This window comes from Coturnix japonica, unplaced genomic scaffold, assembly GCF_001577835.2.
Source record: "Coturnix japonica isolate 7356 unplaced genomic scaffold, Coturnix japonica 2.1 chrUnrandom512, whole genome shotgun sequence".
Taxonomy (NCBI): Eukaryota; Metazoa; Chordata; class Aves; order Galliformes; family Phasianidae; genus Coturnix; species Coturnix japonica.
This window is the reverse complement of record NW_015439900.1, coordinates 58080-67582: the sequence shown is the minus strand read 5'-3', so window position 1 is coordinate 67582 and position 9503 is coordinate 58080. Positions and strand designations below refer to the sequence as shown.

At 53.2% G+C, this 9503-nt stretch overlaps 1 protein-coding gene across 9 annotated transcripts in view; it reads left to right on the top strand.

Annotated features, from left to right (window-relative positions):
* Positions 1-9503, top strand: part of LOC107307219 (uncharacterized protein DDB_G0271670-like) — a 34408-nt gene that overhangs the window by 12773 nt on the left and 12132 nt on the right. For 3 of the 9 annotated variants that reach the window (XR_001552361.2, XR_001552362.2, XR_004305789.1), the window contains exon 2: positions 363-547. The exons of 1 other annotated variant lie outside the window; for it this stretch is intronic. The gene's annotated coding sequence lies outside the window, so the exon portion shown is untranslated. Of the gene's footprint in view, positions 1-339; positions 548-9503 lie in introns of those variants that run through there. 5 more of the 9 variants (XR_004305788.1, XR_001552364.2, XR_004305787.1 and 2 more) reach the window with 4 other exon arrangements.

Below are 9503 nucleotides of genomic sequence, written 5' to 3'. Positions count from 1 at the left end.
TATACCAGCCCCTCATAACCAACTCTTCCTCCCCCCAACCCCAACCCTAACCCTATAGGTAACCCTATAGGTAACCCTATATATAATAACCCCAACCCCAACCCCAACCCTAACCCTATAGGTAACCCTATAGGTAACCCTATATATAATAACCCCAACCCCAACCCTATAGGTAACCCTATATGTAATAACCCAACCCTATAGGTAACCCTATATGTAATAACCCAACCCTATAGGTAACCCTATATGTAATAACCCTATAGGTAACCCTATATGTAATAAACCCTATAGGTAACCCTATATGTAATAACCCAACCCCTATATGTAATAACCCTATAGGTAACCCTATAACCTTAATACAGACCCTATTTCTTCCACGTTACGGGCTGGTTATTTCCCCTGTTGGTTCCCCCCATTTCCTGCCCCACGGCGCAGCCCCACACACCGACGGTGCGGCCCCACGGCGACCGCCCCCCCCCATAGCCCCCCCATAAACAGGTGAGCTGGGCCATGGGGGGGGCTGTGGGGTCTATAGGGTTCTATGGGGTCTATGGGGTGTCCTATAGGGTCCTATGGGGTGCCTATAGGGTCTATGGGGTCTATAAGGGTCTATGGGGTGAAATAGGTGGTCTGTTGGGGTCTTATGGGGTCTATAAGGGTCCTATGGCGGTTGAGCAATAGGGGTTGCTGATGGGGTTCAATAAGGGGGTCTCTGGGGTGCCTAATAGGGTCTGGTGGGGTCTATGGGGGTTCTGTGGGGGTCTATGGGGTTCTTATAGGGTCTATGGGTGTCAATAGGGGTCGATGTGGGGTGTCAATAGGGGTCTTTCATGGGGTCTATGGGGTGTCTATAGGGTCTAATGGGGTCCTATGGGGTGTCTGTAGGGTCCTGTGGGGTGTCTTATAGGGGTTCTATGGGGTCTATGGGGTGTCTATAGGGTCTATGGGTGTCAGTAGGTGGTCTAATGGGGTTCTATGGGGTGTCAGTAGGGGTCTATCGGGTCTTAATGGGGTGGGTCAAAATAGACGGTCTGATGGGGTCTACTGGGGTTCTATAGGGTCTATGGGGTGTCATAGGGTCTATGGGGTGAGGGGGGGTCTAGGGGGTGCCTATAGGCGGTCTAGTGGGGGTCTATGGGGGTCTGTGGGGTCCTATGAGGGTCTATAAAGGGTCTCACGTGACAATAAGGGGTCTAATGGGGTGTCATAGCGGGTCCTATGGGTGCCTATAGGGGTCTGTGGTTCTAAACTGGGGTCTGATAGTTCTATGGGGTGTCAGGTAGGGGTCTGTGGGGTCTATAGGGTCTCATGGGGTGACAATAGGGTCTATGGGGTGACAATAGGGGACTATGGGGTGACAATAGGGGTCTATGGGTCTATAGGGTCTATGGGGTGTCAATAGGGGTCTGTGGGGTCCCTATAGGGTCTATGGGGTGACATAGGGGGTCTGTGGGGTCTAAATTGGGTCTATGGGTCTATGGGGTGACAATAAGGGGTCTGTGGGGGTCTAGGGGTCTATAGGGTCTTATGGGGTGTCCAATAGGGGTCCTAATGGGGGGACATTAGGGGTCTGTGGGTCTATGGGGTCTATAGGGTCCTATGGGGTACAAAGGGGTCTGTGGGGTCTAAATATAGGGTCTATGGGGTGACAATAGGGTCTAATGGGGTGACAACTAGGGGTCTATGGGGTCGGTATGGGTCTGATGGGTGTACAATAGGGGTCTATGGGGTGACAATAAGGGTCTATTGGGGTCTATAGGGGTCTATGGGGTACAATTTTAGGGTCTTATTGGGGTGTCTATAGGGTCTGTGGGGCTGACAAATCAGGGGGTCTATGGGTGTCTATAATGGGTCCTAATGGGTTTCTGTGGGGGTCCTAACTGGGGTGTCAGGGTAGGGGTCTATGGGGTGAGTGAGTGTTCTATTGGGTCTATGGGGTCTATGGGGTGTCAATAGGGTCTATGGGTGCAGTGGATTCTATTGGGGGTCTGTGGGGTTCTTAACTGGGGTGTCTATAGGTCTATGGGGGTGACAATAGGGGTATGTGGGGTGTCAATAGGGGTCTATGGGGTGACAAAGGGTCTGTGGGGTCTAATGGGGGGTCTATAGGGGTCTATGGGGTGACAATAGGGGTCTGTGGGTCTATTAGGGTCTAAATGGGGTGACAATAGGGGTCTGTGGGGTCTATAGGGTCTATGGGGTGACAATAGGGGTCTGTGGGGTCTATAGGGTCTATGGGGTGACAATAGGGGTCTATGGGGTGTCAATAGGGGTCGTGGGGTTGTCTAATAGGTCTATGGGGTGGAGTGGGGTCTATGGGGTGCCTATAGGGGTCCTATGGGGTGGAGTGAGTGTCTGTTGGGGGTCTATGGGGTCTATGGGGTGTCCATAAGGGGTCTAACTGGGGGTGAGTGAGTGTCTATTGGGGTCTATGGGGTCTATGGGGTGTCAATAGGGGTCTATTGGGGTGAGTGAGTGTCTATTGGGGTTCTATGGGGTGGTCAATAGGGGTCTATGGGGTGAGTGATGTGTTCTATTGGGGTCTAATGGGGTGTCAATAGGGGGTCTATGGGTGAGTGAGTGTTCTATACGGGTCGCTATGGGGTGTCAAAGGGGTCTGGGTGGGGTGAGTTGAGTGTCTATTGGGGTCTTATGGGGTGTCTATGGGGTGTCCAATAGGGCGTCTGTGCGGGTGTCAGTAGGGTGTCCTAATGGATGAGTGGAATGTTATAGGGGTCTATGGGGTGCTATGGGGTGAGTGGAGGGGTCTGTGGGGTGTCTAATGGGGGTCTATAGGGTCTATGGGGTGTCCAATGGGGTATCTGGGGTGAGTGGAGGTGTCCTATTGGGGTCTGTAAGGGGTCTAGTGGATAATCAATAGGGGTCCTTATGGGGTGATGAGTGTCCTATTGGGGTCTTATGGGGTGTCTATGGGTAATCACCCGCCGCACCGCGCGGTCCTATCGGGGTGAGGAGTGTGCTATTGGGGGGGCGCTCCCACTGTGGGTAGTCTATGGGCTGAGTGAGGGTCTGTGTTGAGTGTCCTAAATGGGTCTACCCCCGACGGGTCTACACCACACGCGGCCAGCCCCCACCGCGCGCGCCTCCACCCGGGGCAACCGTCACCTCTGGGGTGAGCCATGCGCACGTCGCCTCCTCATCGAGGGGGCCTGAGCGCCCCGAGGAGCAGCGTATGTATGCGTCCCACCCGCACCACGACCGCGAGAGCCCGTTAACCCTCACTCCGAGCAGGCACTTCGTCACTGTGGGTGATGAGTGTCCTTATTGTGGCGTTCTATGTGCATTCAATTTAGGGTCCTCGCTGCGGGTTGCGTAACCCGTCCGCTCTGACTCTCGGGCGCTCCTTTGGGCGTTCGTATGGGCGTGTCTAAATAGGGGTCTAGTGGGGTGTCAGTCGGAGGTGTGTACACCCTGGGGCGTGAGGGCAATGTGGTCATAGGGGTCTATGGGGTGTCTATGGGCGGTGAAGTGAGTGGTCTGTTGGGGTCTGTGGGGTGTCTAATTGGGTTGGCGAGGTATGTGGGCCTTGCTTGGGTGTCTAATGGGGGTCTATAGGGTCTATGGGGTGGTTATGGGGTGTCTTGGGGGTAGTGAGTGTCTATGTCTGGGGTCTATGGTGGTGTCAATAGGGGTCTGTGGGGGTCTATGGGGTGTCTGGGGGCTAGATGGTGTTGCGTTGACTGATGTGATTTGGGTCTATGGGGTGTCAGTAGGGTCTATGGGGTGTCAGATAGGTGTCTATGGGGTGAGTGAGCTGTCTTATTGGGGTCTCATGGGTGTCCTATGGGCGTGTTCAGAGGGGTCTATGGGATGAGTGGCATCTGTGTACTTTGTGGTCTGTGGGTGTTCTAATGGGGTCTACTAGGGTCAGTGGTGTCAATGAGGCGCGTCTATGGGGGTACTCATATAGGGTCTCATGGGGTGTTCAGTAGGGGTCCTATGGTGAGTGGTGTCCCTATTGGGGTCTAGTGGGGTGTCTTATGGGTGTCCAATAGGGTCTAGTGGGTGTCCAATAGGGGTCGTGGGGTGAGTGGATTGTGTATGGGTCTATGGGGTGAGTTTTTATTTGACGTTGTGGTGGTGTCTAATGGGGTCTAAGGGTCTATTGGGGGTGTCTATGGGTGTCTGGGGGTTGAGTGAGTGGGTCATGGGGTCTATGGGGTCCATGGGGTGTCAAGTAGGGGTCTGCTGGGGTGTCTATAGGTCTATGGGTTCTGTGGGGGTCTATGGGGTGTCAGTAGGGGTCTGTGGGGTGTGTCAGTAAGGGTCTATGGGGGTGTCAATAGGGCGGTTATTGGGGTCTATTGCGGGGTGAGTGACTGGGTCTATGGCGTGTCAATCGGAGGGGTGTCCTGTTGGTGACTAATGGGGTGTCTATGGGGTGAGTGGATTGTGCTAATGGGGTGTCTATTTGTCGGTGTCTATGGGCGTCTCGTGGGGGTGAGTTGAGTGTTTCAGTAAGGCGTCTGTGGTCTGGGAGAGCGGTACTAATGGGGTGAATTGAGTGTTCAAATCTGGGGTCTGTGGGGTGTCTATTGGGGTCTATGGGGTGAGTGGATGTGTATAGGGGTCTATGGGGCATCAGTAGGGATCTATGGGGCGTCAATAGGGGTTTATGGGGTGAGTGGATGGTGTATCAAGGGTCCTATGGGGTGTCCTATGGGGTGAGTGGATGTGTATAGGGGTCTATGGGGTTGACTATGGGGTCTATGGGGGGTGAGTGTCAGTTAGGGGTTCCTATCCGGGGTGAAGTTGGTCTGTTGGGTCTGTGGGGTTGGGGGGGTTATTGGGGGCTTGGGGTGAGCTTGAGTGTCACATAGGGGTTCCCTATGGGGTGTCACATAGGGGTTCTATGGGTGTTATCGGGGTGAGTGGAGGTGTCTATTTGGGCGTCAAGTGGGGTCTATGGGCCGTTGTCCTGGTGGGGTGAGTGATGTCGATATAAGGGTCTAGGGGTGAGTGAGTGTTAATAGGGGTCTTGGGGTCTGTGGGGCGTGTCTATTGGGGTCTATGTGGGTGAAGTGTGAGTCGCTTATAGTCAGGGTCTATGGGTCTATGTGTGTCTATTGGGGTCTGTGGGGTGAGTGAGTGTCAGTAGGGGTCTGTGGGGTCTGGGGAGGGGGTCTATGGGGTGAATGAGTGTTCATTGGGGTCTATGGGGTGATAGTAGGAGTCTATTGGGTCTAGTGGGGTGAGTGGATGGTTATTGGTGGTCTATGGAGCATCAAGTAGAAAAGGTCTATGGGGCGTCAATAGGGGGTTTTATGGGGTGAGTGATGTGTATAAGGGTCTAATGGTGTGGTGTCTATGGTGAGTGGATTGTATAGGGGTCTATGGGTGACTATTGGGGTCTATGGTGAGTGAGTTGTCGAGTAGGAGGGGTCCTATGGGGTGAGTGTCTGTTGGGGTCTGTGGGGTTTGGGGGGGGTTATTGGGGGCTATGGGGTGAGTGAAGTGTCAATAGGGGTCTATGGTGTCACATAGGGTCTATGGGGTGTCTTCGGGGTTGAGTGAGTGTCTATTGGGGTCAATGGGGTCTATGGGGTGTCTATGGGGTGAGTGGATGTGTATAGGGGTCTATGGGGTGACTATTGGGGTCTATGGGGTGAGTGAGTGTCAGTAGGGGTCTATGGGGTCTGTGGGGTGTCTATTGGGGTCTTGTGGTGAGTGAGTGTCAGTAGGGGTCTATGGGTTTTGGGGGGTGTCCACTGGAGTCTTGTGGGGGTGAGTGGTCAATAGGGGTCTACATGGGATGTCCTATTGGGTCTATGGGGTCCCCTATGGTGTGTACAATAGGGTTCCTGTGGGGGTGAATGACTGGTCTATGGGGTCTAATGGTGTCAATAGGGGTCTATGGGGTGAATGACTGGTCTATGGGGTCTATGGGGTGTCAATAGGGGTCTATGGGGTGAATGACTGGTCTATGGGGTCTATGGGGTGTCAATAGGGGTCTATGGGGTGTCAATAGGGGTCTATGGGGTGTCTATGGGGTGAGTGAGTGTCTATTGGGGTCAATGGGGTCTATGGGGTGTCTGTGGGGTGAGTGGATGTGGATGTGAGTGAGTGTCAGTAGGGGTCTATGGGGTGAGGATTGGGGTCTATGGGGTGAGTGAGTGTTTATAGGGGTCTGTGGGGTGTCAGGGGTCTGTGGGGTCTGGGGAGGGGGTCTGTGGGGTGTCAATAGGGGTCTATGGGGTGAGTGAGTGTCAATAGGGGTCTATGGGGTCTGTGGGGTGTCAATAGGGGTCTATGGGGTGAGTGAGTGTCAATAGGGGTCTATGGGGTATGGGGGGTGTCTATTGGGGTCTGTGGGGTATGTGAGCGTTCACTAGCGTCTATGGGGTGTCAATAAGGGTCTATGGGGTTTGGGGGGTGTCAATAAGGGTCTATGGGGTGTCAATAGGGGTCTATGGGGTCTGGGGGGTGTCTTTTGGGGTCTATGAGGTGAGTGAGTGGTCTGTGGAGGTCTATGGGGTGTCAATAGAGGTCTATGGGGTGTCTGTTGGGGTCTATGGGGTGAATGACTGGTCTATGGGGTGTCAATAGGGGTCTATGGGGTGTCTGTGGGGTGAGTGGATGTGTATAGGGGTCTATGGGGTTTGGGGGGTGTCAGGGTCTATGGGGTCTGGGGGTGTCTATTGGGGTCTATGGGGTGAGTGTTAATAGGGGTCTATGGGGTGTCAGTAGGGGTCTATGGGGTGACAACATGGGTCTGTGGGGTCTATGGGGTGAATGAGTGTCTATAGGGGTCTGTGGGGTGTCTGTAGGGGTCTGTGGGGTGTCTATTGGGGTCTGTGGGGTGAATGAGTGTCAGTAGGGGTCTATGGGTCTGTGGGGTGTCTATTGGGGACTGTGGGGTCTGGGGGGTGTCAGTAGGGGTCTATGGGGTCTGTGGGGGGTCTATGGGGTGAGTGAGTGTCAATGGGGGTCTGTGGGGTGAGACTTTATTGGGGTCTATGGGGTCTGTAGAGTGAGTGAGTGTGTATAGGGGTCTATGGGGTGTCAATAGGGGTCTATGGGGTGTCAATAGGGGTCTATGGGGTTTGGGGGGTATCTATTGGGGTCTATGGGGTGTCAGCCTGACTATAAGCCCCAAATAACAACAGCTAAGCCCCCGCCCTCCCGTCATAGCCAGCCCCATAGATTCCCTACCAACCCCATAAACACAAGCCAGCCCATAGCCAGCCCCACAGATCCCTACCAACCCCCGTTAACACACAGCCAGCGCCATAAGCCAAGCCCCAATAGATTCCCCTACCACCCATGAACACACAGCCCAGCCCCATATGCCAGCCCACAGATCCCTACCAAACCCGTAACACACAGCCAGCCCCCATAGCCAGCCCCCATAGATTCCCCTTAACCAACACCCAATAACACAACAGCCAGCCCCATAAGCCCAGCCCCATAGATCCCTCTACGGCAACCCGTAACACACAGCCAGCCCCATTAAGATCCCCTAACACCCCTCCGTAAAAAAACAACAAAAAAAAAAACAGCCAGCCCCACTAGCCAGCCCCATAGATCGCCTACCAACCCCATAACACACACCAGCCCCATAGCCAGCCCCATAGATTTTCCCCTACCAAAACTATAAACCCAACTCCTAGCCGCAATAAATCCCTCCAGCCCATAGATCTCAATGAGCCCCATAGATCCGACCCATAGGACATCAATGAGCCCCACAAATCTAACCCAATTAGATCCGACCCCAATAGATATCAATAACCCCAGATTCCAACCCCATAGATCCAACCCCCATAACTTTTTTTTGTTTTTTTTAATTACGAGCCCCCACAGATCCCACCCCAATAGATCCAACCCCAATAGATATCCAATGACCCCACAAGATCTCACCCCATAGATCCAACCCCAATAAATAACGAAGCCCCACAGAAATCCCCACCCCGTCATAAGATATCAATGAACCCCACAGATCCGACCCATAAGAACATCAATGAGGCCCCACAGATCCCGCCCATAGATCCGACCCCATAGATCTGACCCCATAGACATCACAAATTGAGCCCCACAGAATCCAAACGCCAATAGATATCAAATGAACCCCACAGATCACGACCCCACAGGAATCGATCGACCCCATAAGACCATACAATTGAGCCAAAGATCCCCGCCCCATAGATCCGACCATCCCATAGTTGACCCCATAGACATCAATGAGCCCCACAGATCCACCCATAGATATCAAATGAACCCACAGATCCCACCCATAGATATCAATGAAACCGCCACAAGAATCCGACCCCACAGATTCGACCATTAGATTCCGACCCCATAGACCATCAATGAGCCCCACAGATTTTCCAACCCCAATAAGAATATCAAATGGGCCCCACACATCCTAAAAAGACCCCATAGACACAACAACTACTGGGCCCATAAGATCCAACCCATGGGACCCATAGACTAATCTAATGGGCCCGCCAATAAGATCCAACCCCAATAGGCCCCCATTAGATCCACCCTATGGGCCCCATAGACTTAATCTAATGGGCCCCCATAGATTTCCACCCCCAAATGGGCCCCCCATAGATCCAACCCCTATGGCCCCCAATAGCATACAACCCTATGGGCCCCCCATAAGATAACTCAAAATGGTCCCATAGATCCAATCTAATGGACCCCATAGATCCAACCCCCATGAGCCGCCATAGATCAAACCCCCAATGGAACCCCCCATAGATCCAACCCATGGGCCCCATAGGACCAAACCCAAATGGGCCCCAATAAGATTTCCAACCCCAATGGGCCCCATAGATCCATAGCCTCAATGGGCCATAGATCCAATCTAATGGGCCCCATAGGAATCCAACCCTAAATGGAAACCCCATAGATCACCTCAATGGACCCCATAGAATTCCAACCCTATGGCCCCCATAGATCCAAATCTAATGGGCCCCCCATAGATCCAATCCCAAATGGACCCATAGAATCCAACCCCTATGGGCCGCCATAGATTTAACCCCATGGGCCCCTAGATCCAAACCCCCAAAATATGGGATCCCAATAGATCCAACCCCTATGGGCCCCATAGAATTCCAACCCAAAAAATGGGGCCCCATAGATCCAACTCTATGGTCCCCGATAAGAATCCAACCCCCCCGCCCCAAATCGGTCCATAGATTCCAAACCCAAATCGGCCCAATAGAGATTTAATCTAATGGGCCCCATAGATCCAATCCAAATGGGCCCCCATAGAATTCATCTAATAGGGCCCCATAGATCCAACCCAATGAGCCCCCATAAGAATCCAACCCGCATGGGCCCCAATTAGATCCAAGCCCCAATGGGCCCCAATACATTTTAACCTAATGGGCCCCATAGATCCAACCCCAAAATGGACCCCCAATAGATCCCAACCCCATAGGGCCCCATAGATCCAACCCCAGAAATCGGCCCCATAGATCCAATCCTTAATGGATAACGCCATAGATCCAACCCCAAAATGGGCCCCAATAGAT